The following is a 24,197-nucleotide window of genomic DNA, read 5'->3' on the forward strand; positions in this document are numbered from 1 at the left end:
GTCTATTTGAGTCCTTTGCCCATTTATATAAATTGGGTGGTTTGTCTTTTTGTTATTGAGTTGTAGCAGTTCTTTATATATTCTGGGCATGAAACCATTATCTGAGTGATTTGCAACTATTATCTCTCATTCTGTGTTTGGTCTTTTTATTTTCTTGATAATATCCTTTGATGCACAAAAGGCTTACATCTTTAGCCCAGTTTATCTGTTTTTCCTTTTTGTTTCTCATGCATTTGGGTCATACCTGAGAATGCATTGCACATTTGAGGTCATTAAGTTTTACCCTTATATCTCTTTATTTTGTTTTTCCAAACGATTGCATTTATTATAAACAAGAGTACAGACCATAGACTCAGAAACACAACAGATTCGAAGCTAAGACAGCTCTGGTGAAACAGTAATAGAGGTAAGAGGAACACTGAAGTATTCATGTCTGGGCCAGAGCTACCATCCAGGGCCCCACACTCCACCTTTGGTCCAGATGGCCCCTTGGCCCAGGTGTCCCTGCTGCCAGAACACCCTGGACTGGGGTACAGGAGTTGCATATTGCATGAGGTTGGTGTCAGGGGAAGCAGGGACTCACAGTTGCCAGGTTGTCCGTCTCCTCTGAACCAATTTCCCTCCACAACCCTGGGATTTCAGTCTCATATCAACTATCATGTTTTAAAACAGAAAACAGGCAAAATGTTTGGTTAAAATGAAATGAAAACACTGCAGGCAAGAGACCTGAGTGTGCTGGTGGACAGGAGCCCTGCTCACCTGTGGGAAGGGCAGGGCCAGCAAGGGCAGCAGAGCTCCCTGTGGGCAGCTAGGCTTTGTGTGGATGTGGCCCTCCGGGTGGTCCCAGGGAAGATGCAGGGACAGGGGACAGTCCAGGCAGACAGCTATCAGGTGAGTAGGGCTCTGCCTGAGGTGTTCTGGCATCAGGGGACTACCTGACCCCCAACAGGCATGACACAGGCTCCAGGGAGCAATGGGACATCTGCCTAAAGGATCAAAGCCCAACTTGGTCAGATCCCAAGCTTTGCCTGCATCACCTCGAGCAGCAACTGGCTACGCTGCCGAAACCGGGACACATCTGCATCATACAGAAAGCTGCACCATCCTGGTGTGACAGGCCATACTTGGTCACCCTAGGGTAAGCTGGAGAAGAACTCCAGATGTGCCCTGGAGAAACCCCCACCTCTCAGGGGCCACCTCACAGGGTGCCCCCACCACCCCATTCTTTGAGTTTGGCTTGAGATTTTAGGAAGCATAATTTCAGGTGAGGAAGAGAACAAAGTCTGGTCCCAGCCCACTCTGGCAAGGATCATTCCCCACCTCCTCAGCATCAGAGGAACCCACATATACAGGCAGCACACACACAGCACACCTGGGCCATAAGGAACCGTGCCTGAACACCACTCACACACAACATAACCAAGTGGCAGCCACAGAGGCCAGGAGATGCTCAGAGGGCCGCCTTCGGGGCATCCATGTAGGCTGGGTTGTAAGGAGGCTGGCTGGCCGGGTAGGGCGCGGTTGCTCCTCCAGCCAGGGTCTCATGGTAGGCTGGCAGGCCCATGGGCTGGGCCGGGTAAGGTGGTGGGTACTGCATTGGGTAGGGTGCTGCTGGCATCCCTGGCTGAGGCAGCATGGTGTGGTAGCCCTGGTAGCTTGCTCCAGGGTAGCTGGGCGGCACACTTGGAGGCTGAGGATAAGGGGTGTGTACCACAGTGGTGGATGTGATGGTGGTGACAACCGGACGTGGTCAGTGGCAGGTCTTGTATAGGCAGCAGCAGGAGCAGGTGAAGCAGGTGATGATAGTGATGACAGACAGCACAAAGATGGTCAGGCCAACGGTCAAGGTTGCTCCGAACCCCATGTTAGCCTCTGCATTCACCCAGAGGCCTCCTGTACCCCTGGGCTTCCCCTCTTCCCTTCGTGGGCCACTCAGATTCAACTTCCTCCCCTTTTGGAGAAAAGGAAAGCAAATCTCCAGATGATGTCGGCCACAGGAAGCACCTCCTATGTCTCTTTCTAATATGTTTTTATGGTTATAGATCTTATAATTAACTCACTGATCTATTTTTAGATAATTGTTTGATATGGTTGGAAGCATAGTTCTCTAAGTTTATTGTTTTGCGTGTGGTTATCTAGTTGTTTCCGCACCGTTATTTAAGAGGATGATTGTTCCTCCATTAAATTATCTTGACACCCTTATGCAAGAGCAATGAACTATAAGGGTGAGGATTTATTTCTGGACTCTCGATTCTATCCCTTTGGTCCCTATTTGTATTCTTATGCCAGCAGCTTCTGTTTTTAATAGTTGTAATGTTTTGTGAGATTTCAAATAAGAAAGTTCAAGTTCTACAATTTGTTTTGGCAAAATTGTTTTGGCTATTTCAAGGGTACTTTTTTGAAAAGCAAGGAGGTCCATTTCTGTGTTGTGAACACAGAAAAGCCTTTTTTGTGTTCTTTCAGCAGGAAATTTTGCTGTCTAGGGATCTTTTCAGGAACTTTGTCAAAGTAGGTAAATTATCACCACTTCCTTTGCTGAGGTACTGTGTTAAAATGTGTGTTATCTCCCGTTGAGGAATTGAGAGACCCTGGAAGCACTTGCCCATGTGGTGAGGGACAGTGAGCTCCTTAAAGAGGGTCACAGAAGACATTGCTTTGGGACACAATGTTGTCAGGGGAGCTGTGTGCATCTCTACTTCTTTATTTTTTGTACAAGTTGCATCTCTGCTGGACATACTAGATATTGAAATCTTTGTTCATTCTCTTGGTTCTGGGTTGGCTGACCTGTCAGCTGGAGCTGGAGGACATGCCTGGCAGGGGAGTGACCCCCATGGGAAAGAGCAGGGCTCAGCAGAATGAAAGCAGCTGGGACCCAGAGAAGCCAGGGAGGTCCGACTCTTAGAAGCCAAAGACCAGCAGGTGGGTGTCCTCAGGTGCAAATGGACTGTACTGGCACCCATTGCAGTTGACTGGAAAAAGGTTAGAGGCTTTGGATATTCCATTTTCTCTCTCAGCTCTTCAGCAGGAGATTTGGGTCCTGGGCTGGCACTGTCCTGCAGCAGGGGCAGGGTAGACAGGAATGGCTGCATATCAGGCCTAAGTCCATGTCATCCTCTCAGGCATTGCCACTGAAGATGGAGAATTTTGTTCAGAGGCCCAGCCTAGGCACATGGGAGGAACCACCTTATTAAAAATTAAGAAAACAGTATACATGCTTTATTCTTCTAGAATAATTATTAATGTCATGTTTTACAATGTATCTCTTAAAGGAATGGTGAGAATCATCTACATAATGTATGTATTAAGTGATCTTTTCTATAATTGCAGCTTTCATATGTTCTTATAGAAACCATTTTCTTTGGGAACACACAGGCAATATCTCTGTGTTCATTCTACTGGGAAATCTTTATGCAGGGTGGAGAAAGTCACATTTCCTAATGAGAGATGGAAAGCATCTGACTACTGAAAAAGTGTCCAAATGCTGCTGGTAATGATCATGGGGCTGCAGGTAGAGGTCAGTTTAAGGAGGTGTCAGGGAAAGTCATTTTGAGAGTCTTTTTTTTTTTTTTTTTTTTTTTTAAAAAATCATGGGCAGAAGCCACCACCTGGACCCACCACATATTGGAATGGATGAGGGACATAAATAGAGCTCAGTAAATTAAGAATGAAATCCATGAGTGGGCAAGAGGTTTGAGAGGTTGACGGGTGTGAGAGGTGGATAGGTGAATGTTGAGAATGTTCAAAACATCTTCTTTCTCCATAATAAGAGAGCATTTAGGCCCCTGAGCCAGACAGTGTCCAGGCCAGGGGGAACGGGATGTTGTCAGCTCTCCTGGCCAAAAGTAAGACTCCAGCAGTGTCCAGTTACTTGGTCCAGTTTGGGATTTGTTCATATTTTTAAAATGATCCAACAGTATACAATTTTGAAAATATACAAAAATCCCTATGCTACCATTCATAGATAGCCAAGATGGCCCTAAGATGGTGAGAGAATCAGAATGGGGTTTGGGTTTACGTTGTGTATTTTTTCTCCCAATATCTACAGAATTCCCTACATCCCACTTTTTAAAGTAACCCAGTGGGTGTCATTCCCTTTCACAGTTACAGACATTTCCAGTTCATGGTTACAGACCCTTGGAAAACCCACACCCTTTCTGCTGTGAGGTACAGGCAGCCCTGTGACATCACCTCTAAACATGCCTTCTGGGACATCAAATTGCTGATTAAGTAAAAGTCATTTCAGTAGATATTGAAGACCTCCATTTTACCACCTCACACTTGTAATTCTTCTACCAAAAGGTGATGGATTTTAGTGGTGATTTGCTTTTATAGATTAGTGTAGATTAATGCTTCTGCCAGGGGCAGTTTTTTCATTGGGAAAAGCATTTGGCAAAGTCTGGAGACATTGCTGGTTGTCAGAGCTGGGGGAGGGAGTCCTGCTGGCCTTGAGTGGGTAGAGTCCCCAGAGAGTGCTGAACATTCTAGAGCTCACAGAGCCCCACCAGCATGACCACTACAAAGTTCAATGCTGAGGAGGAGTGGAGAGCCCTGATGTGCCTCCCCGAACTTCCCTGGAGCTTTTTACCTTCTCCTTCCATCAGTCTCTACCACTTTCTCACCTCAGCTTGCTCCTTGAACCTGAATGCCCTCCACTTGAACTTGCCCTTAGTTTAAGACCTGCTGTAATCTCTTGACTTTCTTGGCCCCTTTCTGATCCTTAGCAAGGTGTCTTCTAGAGGGTACCTTCACCTTTCCTGGAGCTTCCCAGGATCCAGATGCCCCTGCCTTGTGTGGGCACCAGGGATATGGCCCTGTGCCTGTGTCCCTAAAGTTCCTGTCACTCAGGACCTTTGTGTGAGAGCAACTGAGGTGATATTACCCTCCCCTACTTTTCTTGGAACATAAAAATATGTACAAACCTTGTAGAGTAAAATTTCTTAATGCATGTGAAAATTTAAAAAATATATATTTTTGCCTCCCAAACTTTACTGGGAAAAATTTATTACAGTCCCAATCATAAAAAATGACACATATTCAGGGTTATTCACTGTATTGTTTGTTTAACAGCAAAATATTGGGGACAACCTAGACTTTCACCAGCACAATGCTAATTAAACAGGTTAGCTTATATCTACACAATAGAATATAATGCAGCTGCATAAAAAGTATAGAATCTTTCAGGTATTCACATGGAAACACCTCCATGTTCTATTTTAATTATAGCATCTAAACATCACAGAATAAGATGCAGTTTTTGTACTAGATCTGACCTTAGAACATTATTTTTACTGTTTTTTTTTTTTTAAATTTAAAGAGAGAGGGTCTCACTCTCATACCCAGGCTGAAGTGCAATGGCGAGATCGTAATTGACTGCAGCCTCAATCTTGTGAGCTCAGTGATCCTCCTGCCTCAGCCTCCTGAGTAGCTGGAATCACAGGCATGTGCAACCATGCCTAGCTAATTTTTTCTGTTTGTTTCTGTAGAGATGGGGTTTTACCCAGGCTGGTGAAACCCCAGGCTGGTCTCAAACTTCTGGGCTCAAGTGATCTGCCCACTTTCATTCCCAAAATGCTGGAATTACAAGCAAGTGTCATCACACCTGATTCTGCCTTTAAAAAAAAAAAAAAAAAAAAATTGAACTGCAGTCGACTCACTCATCTCTTTCCCCATCAGGTGATTTCTATTTTTTCCTCTATTTCTCCACCGTATGTCCATACCAAAATCCAGATGTATTTGCTTTTGTTTAGAATTAGATTTTTTTTTTTTTTTTTTTTTTTTTTTTTTTTTTTTAAAGAGAAGCCCTAGGAATGGTCTCCTAGCTGATTTTCAGGATTCTAATCTTCACTGTCTAAGCCATAGGTTTCCAACTCCAGATACTGATTAGAGTCACTTGTAGGGCATTTAAAGCCTACCAATGCCTGTACCATCCCTCAAGTATATCTGATTTGGCTGATGTGTGGTGTGGCCCAGGTATTGGTTGTTTAAAAATGCTTTTAAGGAAAAGGGTCATTTTGAAGTGGAGGAACTTTAGCCCAGTAATCAAAGTTAACATCCCCAGTAATCAGAGATAATGACATCTTAGGGCATTGTAATGTAATGTAATGGATGGAGAAGGTGCAGCATCATCCCTGTGGTATTCTTGTACAAAGTGTATAACCTGAGTTTAATCATGAGAAGATATTAGAAAAGTCCAAACTGAGGGTCATTCTACAAAATAAGTAACCAATACTCTTCAAAAATGTGAAGGTCTTAAAGGTAAATCCTAACTTTTCCAGATTAAAGGAGACTGAGAGAACAGTACAATAAAGAGCAATATGTGATACTAGATTGGATCCTGGTCCAGAAAGAGGACATTAGTCAGAAGATAGAGGGGATTTGGATAAGGTCTGTACAGGCATTCATTTTACATTGTTAATAATCATTTATTGATTTTGATTATTAGGTGCATATCTATAATGTTAATATTTGGGGAAGTTGAATGAAAAGCATATGAGGACTTTGCCTATTTTTGGAACATTTTTGAAAGTCTGAAATTATTTCAAAATTAAACTTGAAAAAAAAAAGAAATATAGATCTTTTATTATTTCTATTAAGTTTCCAAAGTTGAAGATAATTTCCCAACTTATCTTGCCTAATACTGGTCAGAGTAATCTTCCTGGAAATGCTGTTTGTCATGTTTGTGACCTTCTTAAAGCTTTCCAGTGACTTCTCTTATCTGTAGGATGAAGTTCCCATTATGTAGGCTGCCATTCAGTGCCCTCATAGCATGGCCCGAATCTCCCCCCGCTTTTTTTTTTTTTTTTTTTTTTTTTTTATCTGTGTTGAAAGACCTGACCAACATTTTACTTTCTTATGGCCAAACTTGTTCAAATTTTTTCTTGCTTATATAATGCCTTCCCTGTCTTCTTAACTGTGGGACTTTAGTCAAGGTAGTGGGAAATATTTTAGAAGAAAAATTATAAAGATAGTTACAGGAAGTAGTCACAAACCTTCTTGGAAGTCTGGGGGTTTGCATAGCTTCAGTAAAAGGTTTGGCTGAAGGCAGCTGAATTATCTTAAAAGCTTAGGGCATAGATACACAGGAATGTAGAGGAGTTTATCTAAATAGCTTGTTTACTCAGGCGATCCTAAAGCCAACATTTAATCTTATGCTGGGGAACTACTCTCCAGGAGGTCAGTAATGTCAATTACCTTTTAGTGGTGTTTACTGAAGACCTTTGTCATTTAATCTGTACTAAATAAATGCGAACTTCACGGGCTTATTAGGGCCTCTGCTGTTAACTCTTTACGGGACCCATCTCGGTATCGGTGAGTGACAGGGCCACCTAGCCTGCTGTTTCACTGGATATTTGTGTCCGAGTGTATTTGTTCATCCATTCCTGGGTCAGGGTCTGCGGGTTGGACCCAGACAGTTGGTGCCCGTGTGAGGACCTGGCAAATTGGTGCCCAGGACTGAGGTATAGCTGCAAATAATCGTGACAGAACCCTCAAAAACTAAGGTGAAGACTGTGCGGTTGGTAAGCCAGTAAGTCGATAAGTCAGTAAGTCAGTAGGTCATCGGTGCCCGCTTGGAATCTCCAAGTTCGAGGGAATTGTTCAGGGTAGGGTTTTATCAGGGGACAACAGTTATCAGCACAAGAGAAGCAGTATCTAAAAGTATTCAATCAGCTGCTTAAAGCCACTGGAGCCTCGGTTTTGCAGGCTCAATTAAGGGACCTATTGCAAATTGTATCACTTAAGCCATGGTTCCCGAAAGAAGGTGAGCTAGACAGAGAGCTTTGGGAACAGGTGGGAAGAAATTTTTTTTTTTTTTTTTTTTTTTTTTTGAGACAGAGTCTTGTTCTGTCACCCAGGCTGGAGTGCAGTGGCGCGATCTCGGCTCACTCCAACCTCCATCTCCTGGGTTCAGGCCATTCTCCTGCCTCAGTTTCCTGAGTAGCTGGGACTACAGGCGCCCGCCACCACAGCTGGCTAATTTTTTTGTATTTTTAGTAGAGACGGGATTTCACCTTGTTAGCCAGGATGGTCTTGATCCCCTGACCTCATGCGCAAGAGTAACGGGTCCCAGTATAATCTTTAATGCTATGGGCTGTAGTGAGGGCAACTCTGGTCCCATTATACACAGAAGAGCCTAAAAAGGGGTTAGGAGAAAGAACCGTCACCTACTTTACCACCCCTGAGTCCCTCAGCCCCACTATCACCTGGCCAAAATAACAAAGAGGAAAGGGAGGTTTTGCCTGAGCCCCCTCCTCCAATAAATAAGAAGAAAGACAAGGCATACACTACAGCTATGGGACCCTGTCTTAAGCAAGCGGCATTGGAAGGGGAGCTTTTAGCCTGCCCAGTGATGCAAAATCAAAAAGGCAATCAGGTGTATGTTTATAAAGAGATAAGAAACGGCATTAGAAGCCGAAGCTGCGAAGCTGCGCAGCCAAGCGGGCGGAGGACTTTAGGAAAGGCTCAGCGGGAAAAAAGCTCCTAGTGTCCAAGCTGACAGGGTCCGCCAAGGCCGGCAGCCTCCGCCCAGCAGTGGGAGGAGGGAGCCGTGCAGACAAAAAGTGGCGCGTATGCAAGCGCAGTGCGACCGTTGCCCAGGACGTGTGTCACTGCCCTCTGGCTCCACAGGCAGCCCACGGTAAAATTTCATGTGTTCCTTGTATGCAAGGAACATCTCAAATTATAATTCTCTGTTAAAATTTACGTTAAATTTAAATTATAATTATGGCCACTGTTTTTCCTCCACTACCCCTGATGTGGCTCTCTCAAAATCTTAATTGTGTAGAATAGTGACCTCTGAAGGGAGAGAAATTACAAAGAGCCCTTGAATTAGTTGAGGAACAAGTAAAAGCCGGTCATATAGAACCATCTAACAGCCCTTGGAATTCGCTCATTTCCTCATTCCCAGAAGTCTGGCAAATGGAAATTTTTATATGACTTCCGTGCTATTAATGCTAATCTACAGCCTATGGGACCCCTTCCGCCATGGCGATTGCTCAAGATTGGCCTATAATTGTTACTCACTTAAAAGACTGTTTTTATACTATTCCTCTCACAGAACAGAACAGAGAAAAATTTGCGTTTACATTACCAGCTATTAATAATGAAAGGCCAGCTTGCCGATTTCATTGGAAAGTGCTTCCTCAGGAATGCTGAATAATCCTACCTTGTATCAGTAACATGTAGATCAGGCTGTGCCCCCCAGTAGAAAAGAATTTGCTAATTGCAAGATTATTCATTTTATGGGTGATATATTACTGGCAGCCCCAAGAGAGCCAGCACTTTTAAGTTTATATGCCCGTCATAAAGAATACACAGTTGGCCAGGCGCGGTGGCTCATGGCTGTAATCCCAACACTTTGGGAGGCCGAGGCAGGCGGATCACGAGTTTAGGAGATCCAGACCATCCTGGCCAACATAGTGAAACCCTGTCTCTACTAAAATACAAAAATTAGCCGGGCATGGTGGCCTACACCTGTAGTCCCAGCTACTCAGGTGGCTGAAGCAGGGGAATCACTTGAACCCTGGAGGCGGAGGTTGCTGTGAGCCGAGATCATACCACTGCACTCCAGCCTGGTGAGAGAGCAAGACTCCATCTCAAAAACAAAAACCAACCAACCAACCAAACAAACAAAAAGTTAAGATGTTTAATTATAGCACTTGAAAAAGTACAAATGTCCTCCTGTTGGAAATATCTGGGGTACATACTAACTTCCCCGTCAGTAAGACCTCCAAAGGTTAAATTAAATACTAGCAACTTACATACCTCAAATGATTATCAGAAATATCTGTGCGATATAAACTGACTTTGCCCCGTCTTGGGCATAACTACTTAATCAGTTGCAAAACCTGTTTTCTGTCTTAAAGGGCAATACAGCCCTAGATTCTCCCAGATATTTAACCCCTACAGCAAAAAGGGAGATTGAGGAAATAGAACAAGCCATCTCTCACAGGTGACTAGATCGCATGGCTCTGCTCTATTCTGTTCAGTTGTCTGTTTTTCCCACCAAACACCCCCCTACAGGGTTAATAGGACCGATGATCCTGGGACTGTGCTTTCTAGAATGGGATTGTTGCTCATATACCAGGACTAAAACACTATCTCCCTATATCCAGTTAATAAGTAAAATTATGTATTTGGGCCACAGACAATGCAATCAGTTGCTAGGTTATGATCCTTGTATTAATCAGGATTCCTTTAAGTAAAAAGCAAGTCAAAGCAGTTTTGCCTCCATAGAGAAATAAAGGGAAAGAATGAGTAAGAGAAAGACTAGAAGAGACAGATCAGAGAGAGACACAAAAAGTAAGACAAAGAGAGATAAAGTAGGAAGAAGAGAAAGAAACATCGAGAAAGTTATAAGAATGCACCTTTAGTAAGGAATCTTATAAAACAAAGTCAGAAAGTTAAGGTATGTCAAAGATTGTGAAAAATGTTATAAAAAAGAATTTATGCAAGAAATGTATAATTTTTGTTTTGAAGGTATAAGTGAGTTTTAAAATGTTAATTGTAAAAGAAATTCTGTGTGTAAATGTATTGGCTAAAGAAGTGTCATCCAGTTTTTCTGTAAACTGGACCTTAAAATAAAGCACAAAAGGTTTTTCTTTTTTTTTTTTTTTTTTTTTTTGTTTTTTGAGACGGAGTCTCGCTCTGTCGCCCAGGCTGGAGTGCAGTGGCGCGATCTCGGCTCACTGCAAGCTCCGCCTCCTGGGTTTACACCATTCTCCTGCCTCAGCCTCCTGAGTAGCTGGGACTACAGGCGCCCGCCACCGCGCCTGGCTAATTTTTTGTATTTTTAGTAGAGACGGGGTTTCACCGTGGTCTCGATCTCCTGACCTTGTGATCCACCCGCCTCGGCCTCCCAAAGTGCTGGGATTACAGGCGTGAGCCACCGCGCCCGGCCAAAAGGTTTTTCTTAAAGCACTAACCTGCTCTTTAACAAATATTATAAAAGATCTCTTAGCACAGGCACTACTGCTAGAATTTCCAGTACACCAGCACCAGCCTGGAGACTATGTCCTCATCAAAGGATGAAAAGAAAAAGCTCGAGCCAGTCTAGGAAAGACCCTACAGGACCCGCAGCCCAGGAAGATGTGGCTTCTGCAGAGGACACAAGCCCTGGACGTTACTTGGGGGATGCTGAAGAAGACAACTCAGGAGGCTGAATGAATCCTGCTCTGGACACAGACACCACTTACTCCAGATTATTTGTTCCTGGCTATGCTCTCTGTTGTACATTGCAACTCGTGTAGGGTATTGATCGTTTTTATGCTCTCGCTTTGTCTGCAACCTGTACCTGCTACACTCTATTGGGCTCATATCTTAGATCCGCCTTTCTTTGGCCCTGTCACCTGGGCAGACAGTTCCTTCCCAGCCTCAAAGGATGTGACGGCTTGACTAGAAAGGATTAGCATACCCCCAGGGGGGTTTCTCAGTAATGGCATACTGTGAACTGAGGTGCCAAGTAACACTACAGGTCACTCCTTGATTGGAAAAGAATGTTGCATATTATGTTTGTCTCATGTGATTTGCTAATTCTAGGATGCAAAGCTGGAATAAAACAATGACCGTCTCAACTGACAGAGCTGTTGCTGCACACACCTGTGCTCTTCAATCAACAGAGCCTGATACAAGAAACAGAAAAGGGGGATATGTGGGAGTTCAGTCAGGGTGGTGGGAAAGATTTTAGAGGAAAAATTATAAAGATGGTTATAGGAAATAGTCACAAACCTTCTTGGAAGGCTGTGTGGGTTGCACAGCTTCAGTAAAAGATGTGGCTGAAGACAGCTGAATTCTCTTAAAAGGTGTAGATACATATGATTGTAGAGGAGTTTACTCAGGTGGTCTTAAGAACACCTGATTATCTGCAGGTGCATGATTGCTCTCTACTCAGGAGTTCAGTAATGTCAATTACCCTCTAGTGGTGTTTACTCAAGACGTTTGTCATTTAATCTGTACTAAATAAATGCAAACTTAGCTGGCTGATTGGGGCCAGTGCTGCTAACTCTTTTCCTGAACTTTCTTGCTATGGGTGAGTGGCTTGGCTGCCCAGCCCGCTCTTTCACTGGATATTTGTGTCTGAGTATATTTGTTCATCCGTCACTGGGTCAGGGTCTGCTGGTCAGACTCAGACAATCAACCTCCTTAATTGTTTTTTGTCCTAAGGCCCATTTCAGACCCTGTCTCTTTATTGATGTCTGCATGGTTCTGCTAGAGGCAGCCAACTTTCCTTTCTTTGAATTCTGGTAGGTACAACTGTGTAGGGTGAAATACGAGTTTTATTTTGTTATTATTTTAGAAAACAGAAGCTAATTAATTCTGCTCATTAAAAGTTTTCTTTTTAAAACAAATCTTAAAATTTTGATTGGAGACAGATTAGAGATTAAACTGTTGATGTTTGAAATTCTTTATGGCTTTAAAAATGCTTATTTTAGTTTCAGGGGTACATGTGTAGTTCTGTTATGTAGGTAAGCCCATGTCACGGGGGTTTGATGTACAGATTTTATCATCAATTATGTACTAAGCCTAATACTCAATAATTATTTTTTCTTCTCTTGTTTTGCCTCATGCCCTCTACCCTCAAGTAGGTCCTGGTGTGTGTTGCTCCCTTTGTGTCTATGTGTTCTCATTATTTAGTGCCCAGTTATACATGCAATATTTTGCTTTCTGGTTCCTGCATTAGTTTGCTAAGGATATTATCATCTAGCTTCATTTATGTTCCTGCAATAGACAAGATATCATTCTTTTTTTTTTATGGATGCATAGTATTCCATGGTGTATATGTACCACATTTAAAAATATCCAGGTTTCATTGATTGACATTTAGGTTGATTCCATGTCTTTTCTGTAGCAAATAGTGCTGCAATGAAAATTTGTGTGCATGTGTCTTTATGGTAGAATGATTTATATTCCTGTGGGTATATAACCAGTAATGAGATTGCAGGGTCAAATGGTAGTTCTGTTTTTAGCTCTTTGAGGAATTGTCACACTGCTTTCCACAATGGTTGAACTAATTGACACTGCCACCAACAGTGTATAAGCATTCTCTTTTCTCTGTAACTTTGCCAGCATGTTATCTTTTATTTTTTGATACTAGCCATTCTGATTGGTGTGAGATGGTGTCTTGTGGTTTTGATTTATATTTCTCTAATGATCAGTAATATTGAACTTTTTCATGTGCTGTTGGCCACATGTATAGCTTCTTTTAAAAAGTGTCTCTCCATGTCCTTTGCCCACTTTTAATGGTTTTTTTCCTCGTAAATTTATTTAAGTTTTGTATAGATGCTGGATATCTTTTGGATACCTTTGTCAAACGCATAGTTTCTAAATATTTTCTCTCATTTCTTGGGTTGCCTGTTCACTCTGTTGATAGTTTCTTTTCCTGGAAGCATGAGTTTTAGATTCAGAAATATGTGAGTCTGAGTCCTGGTTCCACATTTAATGGACTTTGAGATAAGGACAAGTTCATTGATGTTTTGGGATAGAGGGATAATAGTAACTGATTAAAGGTTCATTGTGAGCATTATATGAGGTGCAAACATAAAGGTCCCCAGTGCATAGCAGGTTTTTTCCTCTTCATCTTAAGATGTATATTCTCTCATAAAACACGGTCGCATCAATTGTAACTTTAGGTGTGCAACCTAAGTCTAGCTCCTAAAACTAACGTCTGTTAGATTTTACACTGATAATGCTTTTTCTTTCTATGTACAGAATAAAGACAAGATGAGATCAAATATTCTTCCCACTACTTGTCTCTTCCTGTCTTCCCTCTTTTAAGAACATGTATAAATGCCAGGCCTTCTGAAAACCTCCTCAAAGACATAACAAACCATAGAGGGTTTCTACAACTTGTGTTTTTCCAGGGTTTGCCCTCAAGCTCTGGTCCAATAAACCTCAATTGATTCAGACACTTGAATCAGGCGCTCAATTTGCTTAACATTTTGCCAACCATGAAGGGGTCCTCTTAATGGAGTTTAGAACCTTTGACCTGCAGGGCTTCTTCTATTGTTCATGCTCAGTACCATCTGTAGAGTTTTAGTTCTGACCAATCGTGTGACTTTCTGAGAATTGGATACTACTTTCTCTTGAGGTCCCTTCTCTCTCCAATTTTTTTTTGTTTGAGATCTGAGTTTTGTTTTTTCATGGAACTCCTCCTCATGGAGCTTTGCTCACTTCCTAAAAGGAACGTGAGTTTCCTGCTCCTGTGACAATGGAGATCAGACTACAGCTTGGTCCCTGCTCAACTAAGGAGCTGGTTTAGGGTTTTGTTTCAGAATTTGGTAACTGCAGGATAAGGCTTATTACTACTTCATTCTAACCTCTCCTTATGCTTAGAGTGTTCAACAGTATGTAAACAGTGCAATCGCTATTTATGGGCTTTTTTTTTTTTTTTTTAAATCATTCTTCCTTTGGATTTGACCAACTCCTCACCCTGTCTAATGTCCAAAACCCTTTCACTTGATCAAATCCAAATCTAACAGGAGCTCTACATTACGGTGAAGCAGGCCTTTAAATTGGCTAAAGTTCTGTAACTGCAAAACATCCAATTCCACCTCTAGAAACACCACTTTGTTGAAGAAAATAAAAATATTTTAACCCACAATATATTTTTTTGACAAATTTTGATGTGTCTATCAGAAGGCCAGCAAATAGAAGTGGCCCTGCACAGTTGCCTTTTGTGGAAAAAATCTACCTCATAGAGAATCATTATTAATGCAGGCATGTCTTCCCTTATCTGGATCGGGGGAAAATGTACTGAATCTCATACCTTAAAGATAAAAACTTTAGCATTGATTTTCTCTGAGGGCTGCTACCAGCAAGGTTTCACTGACACAAGACCAGCTTTGCTTATTGAACTTTCTTTCTTTCTCCCATGACTTGTATTACCACTAAAACCTGATTTACCATCATAACCTTGATTTGGACATGCAGAAATGCAGAAAAATAATCAGCCAACTAAAGGGTAAAAATGTATTAGTCTCAAGTTTCCTGGCTTCTCTCTGTGCATTCTTTCCATTTGGATGGTAAAAATCACTGTTTCCTCCACCAAATTTTGATTACTGGGAGAAGATTTGTGTTGGACTAGTCTTGGTGTAGTAATTCTGGTGTACTTTTTTGCGATGTTGGGGTATGAATATTTTGATTGATTAATCCATTTCCTCCCAGAAATAGTCTTTTCCTTTATCTCTTTCCTTCAGTGTTGTTCATAAAGGGAGGTACTGGATAAAGTTTTCTGTCACCTTGTCATATGTCCTTGAGGGCTTGGTTTGTGACCAAGTCAGAGCACTCACTCTTGGTCTCCACCATCAGGGGGAGGAATCATTTTTGAGTCACATTAGGTGACCAGCCTTAACATGGCTGAGAACCTGAGGTTTTTTATTTTTTCTTTTTTTTTCCAAATGTGTTAAGCTCCCAGGAGGGCTTGTCATAAGAAATCCCATCCATCATGGCCTTGTGTCATCCCAAGTCTTGTTGCTTGGATAGGGCTGTGACAAGAAGAGTCTTTTGCTTTCCTAAGCTTATTCCTGAGAGTACATATTTTATTTTGTTGGGGTGGAGGAAAAGATCATTGGGATTGGTTTTTCACTGAAGAAGTTGTTGGATTGGGTCACTTAGAATCAATACACCACTGGAAATTCTAATTGTCCATGGCCAGAAGATGGATTCTTTAAATTGAGACTTCTAAGCTAAAAAATATTTTAGAGCTCTCTTGTTCCAAATGGTTGATCAGAGGATTGAATTTCAAAGAATGACACCTAATAGTGTTATGGCTAGCCTTAAAATTTCTTTTGACTAAATTACAGAGCAAAAATCTGACCTAAAACAAAGTTAATTTTTTTTTTTTGTAAGCTCAAACTGCTTGCCTTAGGTTCTCTGAGAAAATAAGAATAAAAGCCACTTTACCTTGTCATCGAATAGTTAAAAATTTTATGCTTTTACTGCTGCATCCTGGATTTAATTTCGGATGAGGGAACCAGCCTTATTTGTTTTGATGTTTGTGTGATTTTTGAGTTTTTGAGGTGCTCCTTCACCTCTTTGGAGATGCCTCATACATGCTTGGCTAAGCCATAATCTTGGTTAAGGCTTATTAGTTTCATTTGGGAGGATACTTTTGGTTAAAAAAAAATCAAAAGCCAGAAATAAGAGCTATTTGTCCTACCTAAAATCTGATAATAAGAAATCTGAGGCCGGGCACAGTGGTTCACTCCTGTAATCCCAGCACTTTGGGAGGCCTAGGCGGGCGGATCACAAGGTCAGGATATTGGGCCCATCCTAGCTAACAGGGTGAGACGCCGTCTCTACTAAAAATACAAAAAATTAGCCGGGCGTGGTGACGGGCGTCTGTAGTCCCAGCTACTCAGGAGGCTGAGGCAGGAGAATGGTGTGAACCCGGAAGGCGGAGGTTGCGGTGAGCCGAGATTAGGCCACTGCACTCCAGCCTGGGTGACAGAGTGAGACTCCGTCTCAAAAAAACAAAGCAAAAAAAAAAAAAAAAAAAAAAAAAAAACCACAAAAAAACCAAAACAAAACAAAACAAAAAACTGAAAGTGTTACAGTAGGTAGCTGGTCAGACATGAGCAGGGTAGGAGAGATCCTTCCATTCCCCCACACTAGAAATGTCAAGTGATCATCACCAGATGATGGTCAAGTCAGGTGGTTGTTAACTGTCTCTCTAAAGTAATAACTTTTTTGCAGGTAGTGCCAGGGACGTACAGTCTCACAATAGATAGAAAACACCTACAACAGGTGATCAGCAGCTTCCCGATAAGTTCTCAGAAATTGAGCAAGTGGGCTCAAATATATGCATTAGGAGCAACATAATAGAGTTTTCTGGTATATGACCTTCAGGACCTTTTTTTTTTTTTTTTTTTTCCCTCAAGTGGTGAGAGCGGTTATTCTTGTCTTGTTCTGCTGAGAGTGAATGGTTTCAACTTTTTCTCATTCAGTATTATGTTGGCTGTGGGTTTGTGTGCCAATTTTGCTGAGAGTTTTAATCATAAAACGGTGCTGGATGTTGTCAAGTACCTTTTCAGTGTCTATTGAGAGGACTATGTGAGTTTTAAACTCTGTTTATGTGGTGTACCACATTTATTGACTTGTGTATGTGGAACCATTCCTGCATCCCTAATGTGAAACCTACTTGATCATGGTGGATTATGTTTTTGATGTGCTGTTGGCTTCAGTTAGCTAGTATTTTGTTAAGAATTTCTAGGCTGGGCGTGGTAGCTCACGCCTGTAATCCCAGCACTTTGGGAGGCCAAGGCGGGTGGATCACGAGGTCAGGAGATGGAGACCATCCTGGCTAACACGGTGAAACTCCGTCTCTACTAAAAATAAAAAAAATTAGCCGGGCGTGGTGGCTGGCGCCTGTATGTAGTCTCAGCTACTCGGGAGGCTGAGGCAGGAGAATGGCATGAACCTGGGAGGTGGAGCTTGCAGTGAGCCGAGATCGTACCACTGCACTCCAGTCTGGGAGACACAGCGAGACTCCGTCCCAAAAAAAAAAAAAAAAAAAAAAAGAATTTCTGCATCTGTTTGCATCAGGGATATTGGTGTGTAATTTTCTTTGTTATTTGTTATTAGGGTGATACTGGGTCATAGAATGATTTAGGGAGAATTCCATCTTTTTCTAGCATGTGGAATAGTGTCAAATGAATTGGTACCAACTCTTCTTTGAATGTCTGGTAGAATTCAACTGTGAATCTGTCCGATCCTGGAATTTGCTTTGTTGTTAATTTTTATATTATCTTTTCCATCTGTTGCTTTTTGTTGATCTCTTCAGGGTTTCCAATTCTTTCTGATTTAATCTAGGAGGGTTTTATATTTCCAGGAATTTGTTCATCCCCTCTAGGTTTTCTAGTGTATGCACATAAACGTGTTCATAGAACCTTTGAATGATCTTTTGTACTTCTGTGGCGTTGGTGGTAATAACTCCCATTTCATTTCTAATTGAGGTTATTTGGCTCTTTTCTTTTCTTGGTTAATCTTGCCAATGGCCTATCAATTTCATTTATTTTTCCAAAGAGCCAGCTTTACATTTTATTTATATTTTGTATTATTTTGTTTCAACTTCATTTAGTTCTGCTCTGATCTTGGTTATTTTCTTTCTTCTGCTGGGTTTGGGTTTGGTGTGTTCTTGTTTCTTGAATTTCTAGACATACAACCTTAGATTGTCTATTTGTGCCCCCTCAGTCTTTTTGATGTAGGCATTTAAGGCTATGAACTTTAGCACACTCTTTGCATAATTCCAGATGTTTTGATAGGAGGCATCACTATTGTTCAGTTCAAATAATTTTTAAATTTCTATCTTGATTTCATATTTGGCCCAATGATCGTTCAGGAGCAAGTCATTTAATTTCCATGTGTTTGCATGGTTTTGAAGGTTCCTTTTGGAGTTGATTTCCAGTTTTATTCTACTGTTGTCTGAGATAGTACTTCATATAATTTCAATTTTCTTAAATTTATTGAGACTTGTTTTGTGGCCTATCATATGGCCTATCTTGAAGAAAGTTCCTTGTGCTGATGAATAGAATGTATATTCTATGGTTGTTGGGTAGAATATTCTGTAAATATCTCTTAAGTCTATTTACTCTAGGGCATAGTTTAAATCCATTGTATCTGTCTTGACTTTCTGTCTTGATGACCTGTCTAGTGCTGTCAGTGGAGTACTGAAGTCCCTCACTATTATTGTGTTACTGTCTGTCTCATTTCTTAGGCCTAGTAGTAATAGTTATATAAATTTGGGAGCTCCAGTGTTAGGTGCATATGTATTTAGGACTGTGATATTTTCCTGTTGGACAAGTCCTTTTATTATTATATAATGTCCCACTTTTGTCTTTTTTAACTGTTATTGCTTTAAAGTTAGTTTTTTAAAAATTATACTTTAAGTTCTAGGGTACATGTGCACAATGTGCAGGTTTGTTACATATGTATACATGTGCCATGTTGGCGTGCTACACCCATTAACTCATCATTTACATAAGGGATATCTCCTAATGCTATCCCTCCCCTCAACCCCTCCCCACAATAGGACCTGGTGTGCGATGTTCCCTTTCCTGTGTCCAAGTGATCTCATTGTTCAATTTCCACCTATGAGTGAGAACATGCAGTGTTTGGTTTTCTGTTCTTGTAATAGTTTGCTGAGAATGATGGTTTCCAGCTGCATCCGTGTCCCTAAAAAGGACACGAACTCATTCTTTTTTATGGCTGCATAGTATTCTATGGTGTATATGTGCCACATTTTCTTAATACAGTCTGTCAGTGATGGACATTTGGCTTGATTCCAAGTCTTTGCTATTGTGAATAGTGCTGCAATAAACATATGTGTGCATGTGTCTTTATAACAGCATGATTTATAATCCTTTGAGTATATGCCCAGTAATCGGATGACTGGGTCAAAAGATATTTCTAGTTCTAGATGCTTGAGGAATCGCCACACTGTCTTCCACAATGGTTGAACTAGTTTACAGTCCCACCAACAGTGTAAAAGTGTTCCTATTTCTCCACATCCTCTCCAGCACCTGTTGTTTCCTGACTTTTTCATGATCGCCATTCTAACTGGTGTGAGATGGTATCTCATTGTGGTTTTGATTTGCATTTCTCTGATGGCTAGGGATGATGAGCATTTTTTCATGTGTCTGTTGGCAGCATAAATGTCTTCTTTTGAGAAGTATCTGTTCATATCCTTTGCCCACTTTTCGATGGGGTTGCTTTTTTCTTGTAAATTTGTTTGAGTTCTTTGTAGGTTCTGGATATTAGCCCTTTGTCGGATGAGTAGATTGCAACTCCCGTTCTGTATGTTGCCTGTTGACTGTGATGGTAGTTTCTTTTGCTGTGCAGAACTCTTTAGTTTAATTAGATCCCATTTGTCAATTTTGGCTTTTGTTGCCATTGCTTTTGGTGTTTTAAACATGAAATCCTTGCCCATGCCTATGTCCTGAATGGTATTGCCTAGGTTTTCTTCTAGGGTTTTTATGTTTTTAGGTCTAACATTTAAGTCTTTAATCCATCTTGAATTAATTTTTATATAAGGTGTAAGGAAGGGATCCAGTTTCAGCTTTCTACTTATGGCTAGCCAGTTTTCCCAGCACCATTTATTGAATAGGGAATCCTATTTTGGAATAAGTGCAATGTGGTGCTGAAAAGAACGTATATTCTGTTGAATTGGGGGTGGAGAGTTCTGTCGATGTCTATTAGGTCCACTTGGTGCAGAGTTGAGTTCAATTCCTGGATATCCTTGTTAACTTTCTCTCTTGTCGACCTGTCTAATGGTGACAGTAGGGTGTTAAAGTCTCCCATTATTTTTGTATGGGAGTCTAAGTCTCCTTGTAAGTCTCCAAGGACTTGCTTTACGAATCTGGGTGCTCCTGTATTGGGTGCATATATCTTTAGAATAGTTAGTTCTTCCTGATGAATTGATCCCTTTACCATTATGTAATGGCCTTCTTTGTCTCTTTTGATCTTTGATGTTTTAAAATCTGTTTTATCAGAGACTAGGATTGCAACCCCTGCTTTTCTTTGTTTTCCATTTGCTTGGTAGATCTTCCTCCATCCCTTTATTTTGTGCCTATGTGTGTCTCTGCATGTGAACTGTGTCTCCTGAATACAGCAAACTGATGGGTCTTTATCCAATTTGCCAGTCTGTGTCTTTTAATTGGACCTTTTAGTCTATTTCCATTTAAGGTTAATATTGTTATGTGTGAACTTGATCCTGTCATTATGATATTAGCTGATTATTTTGCTCATTAGTTGATGCAGTTTCTTCCTAGCATTGATGATCTTTACATTTTGGCATAGTTTTGCAATGGCTGGTACCGGTTTTTTCTTTCCATGTTTAGTGCTTCCTTCAGGATCTCTTGTAGGGCAGGCCTGGTGGTGACAAAATCTCTAAACATTTGCTTGTCTGTAAAGGATTTTATTTTTCCTTCATTTACGAAACTTAGTTTGGTTGGATATGAAATTCTGAGTTGAAAATTCTTTTCTTTAAGAATGTTGAATATTGGCCCCCACTCTCTTCTGGCTTGTAGAGTTTCTGCCGAGAGATCCGCTGTTCATCTAATGGGCTTCCTTTTGTGGGTAACCTGACCTTTCTCTCTGGCTGCCCTTAAGATTTTTTCCTTCATTTCAGCTTTGGTGAGTCTGACAATTATGTGTCTTGGAGTTGCTCTTCTCGAGGTATATCTTTGTGGCATTCTCTGTATTTCCTGAATTTGAATGTTGGCCTGCCTTACTAGGTTGGGGAATTTCTCCTGGATGATATCCTGCAGAGTGTTTTCCAACTTGGTTCCATTTTCCCCGTCACTTTCAGGCACAGCAATCAGATGTAGATTTGATCTTTTCACATAATCCCATATTTCTTGGAGGCTTTGTTCATTTCTTTTTCCTCTTTTTTCTCTACTCTTCTCTTCTCACTTCATTTCTTTCTTTTGATCTTCAATCACTGATACTCTTTCTTCCAGTTGATCAAGTTGGTTACTGAAGCTTGTGCATTTGTCATGTAGTTCTCATGTCATGGTTTTCATCTCTATCAGTTCTTTTAAGGTCTTCTCTGCATTGATTATTCTAGTTATCCATTCATCCATTCTTTTTTCAAGGTTTTTAGTTTCTTTGCACTGGTTATGTAGATCCTCCTTTAGCTCTGAGAAGTTTGATTGACTGATGCCTTCTTCTCTCAACTCGTCAAAGTCATTCTCTGTCCAGCTTTGTTCTGTTGCTGGCGATGAGCTGCGTTCCTTTGGAGGGGGAGATGCGCTCTGATTTTTTGAATTTCCAGCTTTTCTGCACTGCTTTTTCCCCATCTTTGTGGTTTTATCTGCCTTTGATCTTTGATGATGGTGATGTACCGATGGGGTTATGGTGTGGGTGTCCTTTCTGTTTGTTAGTTTTCCTTCTAACAGTCAGGACCCTCAGCTGCAGGTCTGTTGGAGTTTGCTAGAGGTCCACTGCAGACCCTTTTTGCCTCGGTATCAGCAGCAGAGGCTGCAGAAGGTAGAATATTGCTGGACAGTGAGTATTGCTGTCTGATTCTTGCTCTGGAAGCTTCGTCTCAGGGTTGTACTGAGCCGTGTGAGCTGTGAGGTGTCAGTCTGCACCTCAGTTGAAAATGCAGAAATCACCAGTCTTCTGTGTCACTCACTCTGGGAACTGGAGGCTGGAGCTGTTCCTATCCAGCCATCTTGGGCGCCCCCTCTAAAGGTAGTTTATTTTTCTGATATAAGAATAGTTACTCCTGCTCCCTTTTGTGGCCATTTGCATGAGGTGTCTTTTTCTACCCTTTTACCTTAAGTTTATATGACCCTTTATGGTTAGGGGAGTCTCTTGAGGGCAGCAAATACTTGCTTGGTGAATTATTATCAATTCTGCAATTCTGTATCTTTTTAGTAGAGCATTTACACTACTTACATTCAATGTTAGTATTGAGATGTGAGGTACTGTGCCATTCATCCTGCTATTTGTTGTCTAAATACCTTGGTTTTATTCATTTATTTATTGTATTTGTGTTGTATAGGTCCTCTGAGATTCATGCTTAAAGAGGTTCTGTGTTGATGTGTTTCCAGGATTTGTTTCAAGATTCAGAGCTCCTTTTAGCCGTTATTGTAGTGCTGGCTTGGTAGTGGCATATTCTCTCAGCATTTGTTTGTCTGAAACAGACAGTTATCTTTCCTTTATTTATGAACTTTAGTTTTGCTGGATATAAAATTCTTGGCTGATAATTTTTTTAAGGAGGCTACAGATAGGTATGCAAGCTCATTTGAGGTGTTCTTCCATGATTGTAGAGTACTAAAATCACCTATGTTGAAAAGCATTTGGGATTATTTACTTAATTGATGAGTACTCATTTATTTTTATATTAATTTGATACCATGTATAAAGAATATATAAACATAGGTATGGACATATACATATATGTGATACAACATAGAACATATACATGTGCACATAAGGACAGAGGGAGACAGAAATGCTTTAGATTTTTGATTTTAAAACTTTATTCATGGAACCCATAAAACTCACTATTTAAAAAAACTGTTGAATTTAACCTGTACTTTTGTAAAGAGAAAAAATTAACATTTATCTGAGGAAGCCCTTGCTGAGTTTTAGAGAAAGTAGGTAGTAAATTTACATCTCAAAGCAGAGAGAGAGAGAGAGAGAGAGAAAGAAGGAATTTGGGTGTGTTCAAGATAGATTAAAAATAGATGTCAAGGTAACATAAAAATGATAGAAATTTATAACAGGATTTTATAAGGAGACCAATTTTATTGACATACATAGCTTTTATTTTGGTCTCTGTTTTCCAACTGTACTCCAGGAAATACACTACACAGGTTCCCTTAAGTGCTGGTGGGTCACTGCACATGCAGACAGCCCACTTTAAGGGAAGAATCAGGGGAGAAGAGATGCAGACCCCAGAATTATGCCAACATACAAAAGCCTAAGTCCAAGGTCAAACCACACACGTGAAATCTCATCACCTGTTTGACCCTGTTTTAAGTGTACTTTACTTTCTTTAATTTCTGTTCTAAAGCTTTTAAATAAACTTTCACTCTTGCTGTAAAACTTGCCTCAGTCTCTTCTTCTGCCTTATGACCCTTAGTTAAATTCTTTCTTCTGAAGAAACAAGAATTGAGGCTGCTGCAGACTTGTACAGATTTGCTGCCATTAATATACTTTAGTGCCATTCTACATGATAGAATATATATATATATTCTCTTATATCTATGCATATAAATATATAACATATGTATATATTCATAGAGGCCTTGAATCTACATTCTTGCTGCACTTTATGTAAACAATCCAGGTATAAGACTCAAACTTATTTTGGAAATACATTGGTGCCATATGATTTCTATTTCATAAAAATGGGAAACAGAAGGGGGAAAATTATTTTTCAGAAGAAAACAACAGAAAAATGTTATTAAATTTTAAACGTGTTCATTTTTTTTTGAATTTTGCTATTTACCTACAATTTGGACTTAATCCTAAATTTTTTCCTGGCTACAAGTTTCAAAACTAATGGTTTCAGAATTTTCTTCCATTTTTCTTCCATTTTGGTATATTATAAATTAAAACTGTGCTTTTATAATTTTTATCATTTTTAAAAATTACACTTTTAAGTTCTGGGATACATGTGCAGAACCTGCAGGTTTGTTACATAGGTATACACGTGCCATGGTGTTTTGCTGCACCCACTAACCCATCAT

At 40.7% G+C, this 24,197-nt stretch overlaps 1 pseudogene; it reads right to left on the reverse strand.

Moving 5' to 3' along the window:
- Positions 1-1,401: 1,401 nt before the first annotated feature.
- Positions 1,402-1,959, reverse strand: LOC114673984 (protein shisa-5 pseudogene; annotated as a pseudogene).
- Positions 1,960-24,197: the final 22,238 nt, after the last annotated feature.

Source organism: Macaca mulatta, chromosome 19, assembly GCF_049350105.2.
Source record: "Macaca mulatta isolate MMU2019108-1 chromosome 19, T2T-MMU8v2.0, whole genome shotgun sequence".
Taxonomy (NCBI): domain Eukaryota; kingdom Metazoa; phylum Chordata; class Mammalia; order Primates; family Cercopithecidae; genus Macaca; species Macaca mulatta.